At 38.3% G+C, this 15,000-nt stretch overlaps 1 protein-coding gene across 2 annotated transcripts in view; it reads right to left on the bottom strand.

Moving 5' to 3' along the window:
- The window catches only part of LOC115220676 (rho GTPase-activating protein 24-like), a 182,293-nt gene that overhangs the window by 166,186 nt on the left and 1,107 nt on the right, over window positions 1-15,000 (bottom strand). The window lies entirely within an intron of this gene.

Below are 15,000 nucleotides of genomic sequence, written 5' to 3'. Positions count from 1 at the left end.
TTATTAGTATGTTACATGTTTTTATACATCATATATCATATATTAGCGCTTTCGTCCACTCTAGTGGAGTTTTCAAATTGAACTTTTGCAGGAATTTTGACTCTTTTTATAGTATTATTGAGTGTGTAGGGGTGGAGAGAGATATAAGATAGTACAAGAGGGTGAGGAATGGGGAGAAAGTGAGAGAGAGCGTGTGTGTGTGTGTGTTTGTATCTGAAAAAAGTGTTAAAGAAAAAGAGAAGGAAAGTCAAACAATCTACCCCATGCCAGCATGGAAAGCGGACGTTAAACATCAACAATGATGATGATGATGATGATATAAGGAGAGCAAAAGTGTACATGCGCTGCTGTATGTATTATGAATATATGTTGCCAGCATCGCCTGGCCCCGTGCCGGTGACACGTAAAAGCACCATCCGTTCGTGGCCGTTGCCAGCATCGCCTGGCCCCGTGCCGGTGACACGTAAAAGCACCATCCGTTCGTGGCCGTTCGCCAGCTCTGTCTGGCACCTGTGCAGGTGGCACGTAAAAAGCACCCACTACACTCGCGGAGTGGTTGGCGTTAGGAAGGGCATCCAGCCGTAGAAACACTGCCAGATCTGACTGGGCCTGACGAAGCCTTCCAGCTTCACAGACCCCAGTTGACCCGTCCAACCCATGCTAGCATGGAAAGCGGACGCTAAACGATGAAATCCAAAGGATTGAACAAGAATGCAACATCCGGACAGATAGATGATAGAAAGACAGACACGAAGAAACAAGGACAGATTTATGCACACACACACACACACACAAGGAAAATAGAATTGGAGGCAAGAGTTGTATGCAAGTCTTATACATCTATTTATTTTAATGCAGTAAAAAATTGCAAACATCAATTACACATGAACTGAAATTAAGACAATATTCCACAATTAACCATCAGCACACCCATTTGAAGAATAAGCCTTGGACAAAGGCCTCTTACATTGAGTATAATCACTTGTCACGTTGTAGTGGCGGAACCTGAGATAGGACATTGTAAGGAGTAGCAAAGCCTTCTGTATCTCTAGAAGCAAACTGCAAGTGGTGGTCACAGCTGTAGACTGAAGAGCAGGAAACCTAAATTGCTTCTGTATGAATATATACAAATAAATATATTATCATCATCATCATCTATATAGGCGCAGGAGTGCCTGTGTGGTAAGTAACTTGTTTACCAACCACATGGTTCTGGGTTCAGTCCCACTGTGCGGCACCTTGGGCAAGTGTCTTCTACTATAGCCTCGGGCCGACCAAAGCCTTGTGAGTGGATTTGGTAGACGGAAACTGAAAGAAGCCCGTCATATGTATATATATATATATATGCATGTGTGTGTTTGTGTGTTTGTGTTTGTCCCCCTAGCATTGCTTGACAACCGATGCTGGTGTGTTTATGTCCCCGTTACTTAGCAGTTCGGCAAAGGAGACCAATAGAATAAGTACTGGGCTTACAAAAGAATAAGTCCTGGGGTTGAGTTGCTCGATTAAAGGCGATGCTCCAGCATGGCCACAGTCAAATGACTGAAACATGTAAAAGATTAAAGAGAGAGTATTTAATGTCTATGAAGGCAGTGAGCTGGCAGCATCGTTGGCACACTAGGCAAAGAGCTTAGTAGCATTTCATCCGTCTTTGCGTTCAGAGTTCAAATTCCACTGAGATCAACTTTGCATTTCTATCCTTTTGAGGCCAATAAAATAAGTACCAGTTGAGTACTGGGGGTAGATGCAACTGACTTACCCCTTCCCACAAAGTTGCTGGCCTTGAGCCAAACTGTGAAACCAATATTTAACATCTTATATTTTCATGCCTGCATTAGGTCAGATGGAATTTCATGAGGTAGATTTTCTACAGCTGGATGCCCTACCTGTTGCCAACCTTCAACTGTTTTCATTTAATGTCTTATTTCTCAATAATCAAACATATACACGTATGTGTGTTTATGTATATATATATATACATGTAGCGACATTTGAAATTTAGTCTAGGTGAATCTAGCCAAACAGAACTAATCAAATTTATGTTAACAAACGCAATTTGGAAAGTTTGAAACCTAGGTCCTAGATTATCCACATCTGGGTTGTACATTTATTTAACTTTCTTCCTACAGAGAAGATAAAATTTTTTATGCTCGCCACCCACAAACATTTTGCCAGTATACATAATATATACAGTAAAGCTTTACTATAGCATTGTATATTATCAACTGTTATTTCTAGTAAATATTGGTGCATTATTGTACCATTATCCTATATTTATATATATATATCATCATCATCATCGTTTAACGTCCACTTTCCATGCTAGCATGGGTTGGACGATTTGACTGAGGACTGGCGAACCAGATGGCTGCACCAGGCTCCAATCTTGATCTGACAGAGTTTCTACAGCTGGATGCCATTCCTAAGGCCAACCACATATAATATATATACTGTAATCCCTTGACTAACGCAGGTGTTACTGTCCAAAACTCCCCACAATAGGTAGAAATCCGTGTGTACTGTATATTTTTTTTTTATTGTTTTTATAATTTGTATATATTTTATTATAAATGCCAAACAACACCACAGAGGAATCGATGTTGCTACACATTGTTTTAGCCTTCAAATGACGCCACCCCGTTGGCTAAGCAAGCAGGCCAACAGAAAAAAGAGTGAGAGGAAGTTGTGTGGAAAGAGTACAGCAGGGATCGCCACCGCCCCCTGCTGGAGTCTTGTGGAGCTTTAAAGTATTTTTGCTCAATAAACACTCACAACGCCCAGTCTGGGAATCAAAACCGCGAGTCCACTGCCCTAACCACTGGGCCATTGCACCTCCACATATATGTATGTATGTATATATATATATATATATATATATATATATACATACATATATATATACATATATATACACATATATACAAGTGTGTGCATATATATATATATATATATATATATAGACACACACACACATGTCTATGTGCATATATACATAAGCATCACAAAAGTAAATAGACACCTCTCATCATACTGTATTATCTGTGCAGACATAACCTGTTGTTTCAAACTTGTTAATGTGTTCTTATTTTTCATTGCAGATTACAGTTTCTTAATTGTTTATAGCAACCAGCCATGCAGTGGACACAAGAAGCAAAAGTATTCTCTGGTTTTCAAAGAGAATGCATTAAGGGTAAATCCAGCGTAAGATTACACAGAAGCATGGGATTCCCCTTGGTACAGTCAATCGAGTGATTGTACAATTCACCAGCAAAGGAAAGGAACCGACAGCATCCAGCTCAAGTTGACTTGAGTCCTCTTCTAACATGTGCCTTCAGGCTGTTAAGCAGATTGTTGAAAATAATCCTTGTTGTAAGGCAGCAGACGTCTTCCTCCTTCTTCTTCTTCTTCTTCCAATCAGGACTCACGCCATTAGCCACAAAGAATTAATCTCTAATTCGAGCCTACTCTAAGCTACTAAGAATGCGTGTGGCAACTTGAAGATCCACCCACCCCACACGCGATAGACTGGCGGTTGCACATGCGCAAAAGTTACGTTGTTATCCTCATTCCGTAAATGGTGGCTTTTAACGGGTGGAGAGCTGATCCATCCTGGGATACAGAGGATTCGCAATCTAGACTAGGGTCTGAAAGTTTACCACACCATAGTGGGTTACACCGTGGTTCCTCTGTTTCATGGCAGAAGTAGGAAGAAAGAGTGAGAGAAAGTTGTGCTGAAAGAGTACAGTGGGGTTCACCACCATCCCCGCTGGAGCTTCGTGGAGCTTAAGTGTTTTTGTTCAATAAAAACTCACAATACCCAGCCTGGGAATAGAACCTGCGGTCTTACGACCGCAAGTCCGCTGCCCTAACCACTGGGCCATTACGCCTCCATAGCTGCTGATGTTGCAGAACAACCCTTAATGAGTCAGAGTACTTTTGCAGCTTATACACAAGGCTAAGAAACCTTGTGCAGGTAATTTCATTTGTTATCACAACCCTCTGCTATTATAAATGCTAAACCATGTGAATGCATATTTTACACAGGTGCAGCCATCATGAATAAATTATCATAGTTTAAATGTACGACAACCAAACCAGGGAAAATTATTCTCAAGGCTGGTCCTCTTCAGCTTGTTAAATGCAAGCATATTAGAGAAGAGTTTAGAGGCGAGATTGATACAATATCTAATATATAACAACACAAAGGTAATTGGCAGAAACAGTGAGAAGAGGGACAAAATTTGAAAGAAACAGTCAGTTCTAAAAATATATCAGAGAAGACGTCAGGTGTAATGCTATGATATGTATGGGAAGAGATTGGATGGCTACCACTTCACCCTGCCAAATGTAATGCTTATTTATTCACATTGTTTTGAATTAATCATGCATTATCTCGTCACTTTGAAATTTCTATGATGGGATTGCATATTTTGAGAATGACATTTTAGGGTAGGTGTGAGAGGCTGGATCTGGTTGGTTTGAACACAAAATATGTAGAATATTTGGGCCAGATACAGCCAGTTGAAATGCTAAAGGATTAAATAAAGATGGTTAATTGACTGGATGGTGAAGAGCTTTCCAGCAAAATTCAAAGTAAACAGTGTAGAGGAATAAACAAATGTGGGGTCTGTAACAGCCAAGAAACTCGCTACCCAACCACAATGGTTCCAGGTTCAGTCCCTCTGCGTGACAGCTTGGGAAAATGTCTTCTACTGTAGCCAACCAAAGACTTGTGAGTGGATTTGGTAGATGGAAACTGAAAGAAGCCTGTTGTATATATACGTATATATCTATGTGTGTGTCTTTGTGTTGGTGTTTGACACCCACCACCACTTGACAATCAGTGCTGGTGTGTTTATATTTCTGTAACTTAGCAGTTCGGCAAAATAGACTAATAGAATTAGAAGTAGGCTTTAACAAAAATGTCCTGGAGTCAATTTGTTTCAGTGAAACCGTTCAAGGCAGTGCTCCAGCATGGCCGAAGTCAAATAACTGAAACATCTAAAAAATAAAAAGATATGCTTTGCCAATTTTTTTACTCTTTTTACTTTTTTACTTGTTTCAGTCATTTGACTGTGGCCATGCTGGAGCACCGCCTTTAGTCGAATCGACCCCAGGATTTATTCTCTGTAAGCCGAGTACTTATTCTATCAGTTCTTTTTGCCGAACCACTAAGTTACGGCGACGTAAACACACCAGCGTTGGTTGTCAAGCGATGTTGGGGGGACAAACACAGACACACAAACATATATACACACACATATATACACACATACAACAGGCTTCTTTCAGTTTCCATCTGCCAAATCCACTCACAAGGCTTTGGTCGGCTTGAGGCTATAATAGAAGACACTTGCCCAAGGTGCCACGCAATGGGACTGGACCTGGAAACATGTGGTTCATAAGCAAGCTACTTACCACACAGCCACTCCTGCGCCTATTTAAATTTCTTTAACGACTTTAGGATTACAACATACTTATCAGTCATGCATTATTTATGAAACAGCTGATTGGCCAATACAATAACCATGTTCAAAATATATTTTGATAATAAACATATTCTCCTTGACCATTCATTTAATTTGTCTAATAACAACAGACATGTTACATAATTTAAAACGCTTTCTGATAAGAATCTTCCATATAGATTTTCTATTATAAGTTTTGTATCAACTTTTCCATGCACAATATGAGTTTGCAACAACCACGTGGTTTCAGGTTCAGTCCCACAGCATGGTACCTTGGGTAAGTGTCTTCGAGTATAGCCCTGGGCGATCAAGGCCTTGTGAATGGATTTGGTAAATAGAAACTGAAAAAAGTCCATCCTCTGTGTGTGTGTGTGTGTTGATGTCCTTGCCATGACAACATGTGACAGCTGTAAATGAATGAGATCACCACATAAGCAACATCATTCTCTTTGCAGTCTTCTGTGAAAAACCCCATCTAACCAAACGGAAAGATTACCCTACTTGGAAATGGGTATGGGTTGGTGCAGGAAGAGCACCCAAAAAATATTTTTTTAAATCTGCCTTAACAAATTCTGTTTGACTCATGCAAGTTGGAAAAGTGAACATTAAATTATGCTGATGATGAATCTATAATTAAAGGCTAAAACCTTAATTAATAATCAAATAAACATTCAAATAAGATAACAGCAAAATGAAGAAGCTACATTCCTGGAAAAGATAAGAAATTTTGAAGAAAATATTAAAATATTTTAACAACCCAAGAGGTCAGCAGCTACTTCCCTTTCTTTTTGTATTTTCATTTAAGAAAGAATGGACTCCAAGACTAGTGAGAGAAAGGGAAAGAGGGAGGAAGGGATTGTCAAACTGGTCACCTGGCTTGAAGGTTTCTAAACACTATCTGGTCGTTGGGTGTAAGGACCAAATGATGTTTGGTAACCCTTTAGTATTCAGATTAGTCTGTCAACTATAATGCTTATTTATTCACATTGCTTTGAATTAATCATGGATTATCTCATAGCCTTGAGATTCCAACAATGCAATTACGTATTTTTTTTAGAATGACATTGTAGGGTAGGTCAACACTGTGAGATGACAGATCTGGCCAGTTTGAACCTTAAAGAAACATGTAGAATATTTGGACCAGATATGATCAGTTTAAATGCTAGAGAGTTAAACCCTGTGACAAATTATGTCTACTATTCAAGAAGGCCACAATAAGATTTTAACTTTAGACATTCTGAACATAAAGAGCTGGAACAAATATCACAAGACATCGTGTCTGACATTCCAATGTTTCTGCCAATCAGCCATCCAAGAATGGTGCTTAATTTGTTATCTCCAGAAGAATAAAGAGAAAAGTTTACCTCAACAGAGATTTGAACTCAGAATGCAAGGCACCGGAATAAATACTACCAATCATTCTGCATGACGCTCTAACAACTCTACCAATTTGCTACCTCTTGGAAATAATGTGCATGCAAGAGTGTGGGGGGGGGGAGTAAAGAAGGTGAACAAAGACAGACTTAGAAGAGCCGAGATGAAAGCAAGATATAAAAGAAGAGAGGAGAGAAAGCATTAACAACAAACACATAAAAGAAAGAGAAATTAATGTTGTGGATGAGAAGAAGACAAAGAAAGGGAAACTGAGAAGGGGGGGGGAGATAAAAGCCAGAGAAACAACAGAAAGACAAAAGAAAGCATTAGAAATGAAGGAGAAGGAAGTAAAAGTGACTCACAGAGTGAAGGGAAATTAGGGTCCGGTGACAATACTGGGGCACTGCCTTGAAGGGTTTCAGTTCAACAAATTGACCCCAGAAGTACTCAATGGTTCCCTTTTTTTTAATCTGGTACTTAGTCTATCAGTCTCCTTTGATGAAATCACTAAGTTACGAGGATGTAATCAAACCAACACCAGTTATCAAGCGGTAAGAGAGTGGAGGACAAATGTGCACACACACACACACACACACACACACACATAATGGCCTTCCAAACAATTTCCATCGGCCACATTCATCCATAAGGCATTGGCTGACCCAGGGCTATGGTAGAAGACACTTGCCTGCTGTGCCATGCAGTGGGACTGAACCTGAAACCAAGTGGAGGCAAAGTGGACTTCTTAACCACACACCCATGCCTGTGCCTACAGGGTAGTTAAAATAATTATTAAAACAATACACAGAAATCTTAGGTATAGACAAAACAACATCAGAGTTTAAAATATCCTTTCAACAAAAGGGACCTACATAAATTATAACTGGGAACAAAGAAAATATAACTAATTAATGAGGTTCTGAAATGATTAGGGAGTTATATAATCTGTTGAAATTTAGGGACAAATGCCTTCCCCGGCTATTAAATTCTGTGTCCTTGGAATTAATAAAAACCAGATTGGCTCCAAAGCCCCACAACTCTCTTACTATTATCTCCCTTCCTGTGATGCTCTCCTCCCCTCTTTCAACTCAAGATAATGTAAAATTCCATTATCTTCTGAATCTATTTTTAGAACACTTGTTTCTTCAAATTGGCAATTCCGTCAGCAAATTATAAATTCTGATAGCTGAACCAAATACTTCATTACTTTGAAAAGCTTGTTTTGGGGGCAAAACATATGGCCATCTGTAACAAATTATTTTAATTTAACGTCATATATAACTCAGCCATTTTATATAATTATACACATACATGTGTGTATATACATATTTACATATACGTGTGTATGTATATATGTATATATATATATGTGTGTGTGTACACACATAGAGTTTGCTTCAAAACTCTATAGTGGTAACACCTTGCATAAAGCTACAGGGATATGTATACCCTGGATGAACTTAGAATGCAATTAAACCAACAGGATGCAATGGAATATCACATCCTAGTATATTTATGCAGCAGAAACACGTGTTAGACAGAGATTTAAAGTGAATCTATTGGATATAATACTGTAATGTACATGTTTTTCAGGATGTATAATTTCTTATCATTTTTGATGTTTTATATTTTCCATACTCACATAGGTGGAATGGAATTTGCGGGGGTGGATTTTCTACAGCCTGCCACAAACCCTCACTCGCTTACATGTCAGGTATATTCCTCACATGACAATTCATGTTTTCACGGAATTTTGAAAATGAAAGACACAGCTTGCATGAAGTCAAGGAGACAATAACACACACACACTCTCACGTGTGTGTATTGACGGTTAGGTAATGATGCTATATCAGGCAATGGATGAAATATACACAGCGGATTTGGGAACCTTGTGTCGCTCTCTGGTTAGCCAGCCCCTGTCAAACTGTCTAACCCAAGCCAGCATAGATAATGGATGTTAAGTAATGATGATGATGATGAGTACAGTTAGGCTGAGTTTATATATATATATATATATATATTCGTCAGGTTCAACCGCTAATCCCTACACATTTTTTCCTTGTCCATCTTCTTTTTTTTTTTCTGTTCTCACTCCATTTTTTTCCCTCTCAGTCCTTTCTGACAGAGAACATACACTTGAAACATCAAGGACTTTCCCATTCTTCAAATTCACCTTACCCTAATTAAATTATTCTAAATGACTCGAGATACTTGTTCTGCTTTGGGTTTTGATTTTTCCTCTAATATCATATATATATATATATATATATATATATATATACTGGAGTAAACACATAAATGTGAAACAAGGTGGGAAAAAGAGTACTCAAATACCAGGGGTAGAGTAATATGCTTTATTTAAAAGCAGCAGAAATATAACAAAAGCTGTTACTCTGAGTTTCACGTTCCCATTCATCAGACAGTTTTTTCTAGCAAAAACTGTCCGACAAACGGGAACATGAAACTCAGAGTAACAGGTTTTGTTGAATTTTCTGCTGCTTTTAAATAAAGTATATATATATATATATATATTTCAGGATGGTCATTATTTTTTTCTTTTCTTCGCCAAACACAAACGTGCCTTATATATTCATTCTACACACATATATTTACTGTTCTTATTTTAACTTGGCCCATTGTCAGGAAATCTTTCATCACACATCTGTGACCTCTTGAGTGACACTTTCCGTCCACGTGTATGCTCCTGCTCCACTTAGTCCAATGGACTAAGGACTAAGTAGAGCAGGGGCATACACAAGGATGGAAGAACAATATTAAATGAGTGAAGAATGATTATACAGTGCAAGTGTTTATTTGGAAAAAAAAAATGACCATCCCAAAACAACAATATGTTTCAACAAAAAGTTTCACATCAGGAATCTTGCAAAACAGATTCATAACCATATGTGTGTGTGTGTGTGTCTATACATATATATATGTTTACTCTTTTACTTGTTTCAGTCATTTGACTGTGGCCATGCTGGAGCACCATCTTTAGTCGAGCAAATCAACCCCAGGACTTTTTTCTATTGGTAAGCCTAGTACTTATTCTATCGTTCCCTTTTGCCGAACAGCTAAGTTACGGGGACGTATTCACACTAGCATCGGTTGTCAAGTGATGTTGGGGGGGACAAACACACATATATATACATATATACAATGGGCTTCTTTCAGTTTCTGTCTACCAAATCCACTCACAAGGCTTTGGTCAGCCCGAAGCTATAGTAAAAGACACTTGCCCAAGGTGCCACGCAGTGGGACTGAACCCAGAGCCATGTGGTTGGTAAGCAAGCTACTTACCACACAGCTGCTCATCTATTATATAAAATCCGTTCTGTCTGTGTGTGTGTGTGTCTTCTAGGATCTTGGGCATCCTCTATCCGATTGCGCTCAAATTTGATATGCAGATACCGACGGTATCAGGGTGTGTATAAGTCTTGAAAAAATTACAAAAATCGATTCCAGGTGAGAATGTGATCGACAAAGCTGTGGGAACGTGCATTTGTACACGCAAGTACATCAGCTTTTGCAACTGATACAATGCGTACGCGAGTAAAATGCACGTGCAGTTATATAAAATCCATTAAATCAGTGCTTCTCAAAGGGAAGGCCTATGGGATGGTCGGACAAGCTGTTTTGAGAAAATTTGGTTTAAATGTTTGACAACTCAGCACTATCTATTGGACAGGGGGCGTTTTGCTTGTATGTATATAAAGAGGGAGAGAGAGAGAGAGAGATTTATATTCATACAACAAGCTTTTTTTCAGTATCCATCTACCAAATCCCCAAGGTGCCATGCAGTGGGATTGAACTCAGAATCATGTGGTTGGGAAGCAAGGTTCTTACCATGTATGCTGTATTTACTTATGTATACATCACACCACAGATTTTCATTGAAAATCAAGTACAAAACAACGACAATTATGCACAAGTAAAACAGTACATAATAGCAAAAGGCTTAAAATATATAAGTTTCAAAATGCGTGGCAAGTATAAAACCATGCTAAGCACACAATTTAAGATTAAGACGTTCTGCTCTTAACATTATGTGAAAGAGTGTTTATATGAAGGGTTTATATAGGAAGTAGACTGACAGGAGTTTCTAGATAAATCTAAGCAACTTAGATATATATATACATATATATATATGTATATATATATAGGTCCATTTTACTCTCTCTCATTTATTCCAGATTTCTTTCAATCAGATTTTTAGTCTAATATATTATGGCTGTTTTCTCAACTAGCTTTTCACTGGGTCTGGTCCCAATTTATGATGAACAATACCTCAAAAGAAGCAGGGCTAAATAAAAAAAAAATTATTCAAGTCTACTATCTGTTTCTTTATTGCCCACAAGGGGCTAAACATAGAGAGGACAAACAAGGACAGACATAGGTATTAAGTCGATTACATTGACCCCAGTGCGTAACTGGTACTTAATTTATCGACCCCGAAAGGATGAAAGGCAAAGTCGACCTCGGCGGAATTTGAACTCAGAACGCAACAACAGACGCAATACCGCTAAGCATTTCGCCCGGCGTGCTGACATTTCTGCCAGCTCGCTGCCTTTCAAGTCTACTATCATCAGGTCATACAACTTAATAACACTTTCTATTGGTTGTTCCCTTCACATTTATTCCATTTTTCAATTTCTGTTGCAAACTTTCACTAAATTCACGAGTAACTCCACACTACCAAACAAGTTATTTCACTTGTTGTTTATTCATTATGGCTGGAGTAATTGTAACACGGAAAATTTTTCAGTGGTATTAAACCAGTTCATTTCCATCTGCCAAATCCACTCACAAGGCTTTGGTCAGCCTGAGGCTATAGTAGAGTACACTTGCCCAAGATGCCAATTGGTGGGACTGAACCTGGAACCATGTCACTGGGAAACAAACTTCTTATTTCTTTATTGCCCACAAGGGGCTAGAACATAGAGTGGACAAGAACAGACAAAGAGATTAAGTCAATTACATTGACCCCAGTGTGTAACTGGTACTTAACTTAGCGACCCCCGAAAGGATGAAAGGCAAAGTCGAGCTCGCTGGAATTTGAACTCAGAACGTAGCAGCAGACAAAATACTGCTAAAGATTCTGCCAGCTCAACGCCTTCTTACCATACACCAATGCCTGTGCCTCTCTCTCTCTCTCTCTATATATATATATACATATATATATATATATATATTATATATATATATATTATATATATATATATATATATATATATATGTGTGTGTGTGTATATATATCAATCTGGGAAAAATACTTCATAAGCTCTCTGCTGGAATACCAGGCTAAAAATATTTCTAAAATTAGTGAAGAATTCCAGGTAATCATTTGGTGGGGTTCAAGGTTAGGGTTCATCACAATTCTTATATATATATATATATATATATATATATATATATATATAAGAATGATTGGGACTCTGTCAGTTACAATGATGAGGGTTACAGTTGATCCAATAAACCCAACAACCTGTTTGTGAAATTAAAATGCTGAGTAATTCACAGACTCAGGTACCCTTAAAGTAGTTCTCAGGGAGATCCAGCGCCAAAGAATGTGACAAGGCTGGCCCCTTTGAATTACAAGTACAACTCATTTTTGCCAGCTGTATGGACTGGAGCAAAGTGAAATAAAGTGTCTTGCTCAAGAACACAACATAACACTTGGAATCAAACTGACAACCTTATAAACATGAGCCGAATATCCTAACCACTGAGCTATGGGCCTCGTTATTCACCTCAAGAAAGACCTGAACAAGATTATATTGTGAAACATCCAATAGTAAACTTCTTACATATTTGCTCACCTTTGAGTATTGAGTACTTTTTTTTGTCTCAAGACTGTCTGTTCATGCCTTTAATTCAGCAGTTTTTCAGTTTGACACTTACTTTATTACTTAAGACATATTTTGACATTTATTACAAGTTTTCAATTTTCCGGTTATTTTTTTCTATTCTTCGGCCATGCCAGCGAGTGTTAAACGACAATGATGAGAATCTTTAAACTTGACTTTACTTTTCTTTAAGTTTCTTTTTCTTATTCTATTTTGGTATTATTTGTTATAGTGCCAGTGACACGTAAGGGAACCATCCAAACGTGGCCGGTGGCACGTAAAAAGCAAGATCCGATTGTGGCCGTTGCCAGCCACGTCTAGCCCCCTGTGCAGGTGGCACGTAAAAAGCACGGAGTGGTTGGCGTTAGGAAGGGCATCCAGCTGTAGAAACACTGCCAGATCAGACTGGGCCTGGTGCAGCCTTCTGGCTTCCCAGACCCCAGTTGAACCGTCCAACCCATGCTAGCATGGAAAATGGACGTTAAACAATGATGATGGTAGATTACCTTTTGTGTGTGTGTGCACGTGCCTGTATGACAATCAACTGCTCGTATCCACAAAATTTCAGGACTTGTGCTTATAAGAGGGAAAATTATTATTATCAAGGTGACAGAATAGTTAGCACTCGGGACATAATGCTAAGTGATATTTCGTCAGTTTTTTGGGGGGTACTGAGTTCAAATACCGCCGAGGTTGACTTTGCTCTTCATCCTTTCGGGGTCGATAAAATAAGTGCTGGGAGGTCGATATAATCGACCTAACTCCACTCCCCGAAATTACTGGCCTTGTGCCAAAATTTGAAACCATTATTGTTAAGGCATCGAGCTAGCAGAATCGTTAGCACACCGGACGAGATGCTTAACAGCACTTCTTTTGGTTTTACGTTTGGAGTTCAAATTCCGCCGAGGTTGACTTTGCCTCTCATCCATTCGGGGGCGATAAAATAAGTACCAGTTGAGTACTGAGATTGACTAACCCTCGCACCCAAATTCCAGGCCTTGTGCCTATAGTAGAAAGGAAGATTTGCTATTAGTTTGCAAAATTGTTAGCGCGTCGGACAAAAATACTTAGTGGTATTCCTTCGGGCGCTTTACTTCCTGAGTTCAGTCACCGCCGATCGACTTCATCAGGTGAGCACTGGGTCGTCGATGTAATCGACTTCACCCTTCCCTCCAAATTGTTAGTTTTGAACCAAATCTTGAAAGCATTATTTTTATTATTCCAATTTTGGTATAATAAAAATAGGTTTTTGGCATTCCTTCGATATAACTCGACAAAATCAAAACATTTAACTTCGAGTATTTTGTGGCTACGTATATCGACAGTTGTCTGTCACCAGCACACTGAACTGTTGCTTTATCTTCACTTTGTCTCTCTTCTTTTTATTATTATTATTATTATTATTCAGTAAAACAAAATACACACATACACTATCTCTCTCACATTATATATATATATATATATATATATATATATATATATATATATAAATAATTGATATCCATCGAATTATTCTGAAACAGATACTTAACTAATTTGTTTGCAGCCGATTTCTAAGATCGATCCCCCTATACGTTAGGCTATTTAGTTACAGAAAGTGAAAAGAATAAGTATGTGCGTGTGTGTAGATGTCCATGTGTTCAATACACACACATATAAATAAATAAAAATATATATATATATATATATATGTAGGTCCCGGGTTGATTCGGGGTTAACCACAGTAAATAAGGTACTCAATACATAGCAGAGTAAAATTAATTTATTATATAGAAGGAGCTTCTACAGGACTAGAACTGTTTCATTCAAGAGAAATCTTCCGGAAGCATATATATATATATGGCCTGCTCGCTTAGCCAGCGGGGTGGCGTCATTTGAAGGCTAAAACAATGCAAAGTGCATTGTGACCAGCGATGTATAACAACATCTGATAACCTGGTCGGTCACGGTGATATATATATATATAATATATGTGTATGAATCATTTCAGAGTGGCGAAAGATGACGAACTTTTGGGATGTGTGTGCGTGTGTTATAAATACATATAAAGTGTCTGTGTGTTCGCGTATTATAAATCCATGTATATCTGTCTGTGTGTAGTGTATTTATAAAGGTATATTCTCAACACGCAAATCACACTAATTCCCGAAGTAATTTCATTATGTAATGGAAAGGGTGCACATTAAAGTGAGTGTATATGTGTTATAAATGCACAGAGTGTATGCATTTGTGAATGCGCGCCTGTAAGTGTGGTTATATGCAAATACGCTCTGACTATAAATGAATGCGTGTAGTTGAGCTTACATACAATT

Source organism: Octopus sinensis, linkage group LG17 (genome assembly GCF_006345805.1).
Source record: "Octopus sinensis linkage group LG17, ASM634580v1, whole genome shotgun sequence".
Lineage (NCBI taxonomy): Eukaryota > Metazoa > Mollusca > Cephalopoda > Octopoda > Octopodidae > Octopus > Octopus sinensis.
Note: the sequence above shows the minus strand (reverse complement) of the source record. Positions and strands in the feature narration are given on the sequence as shown.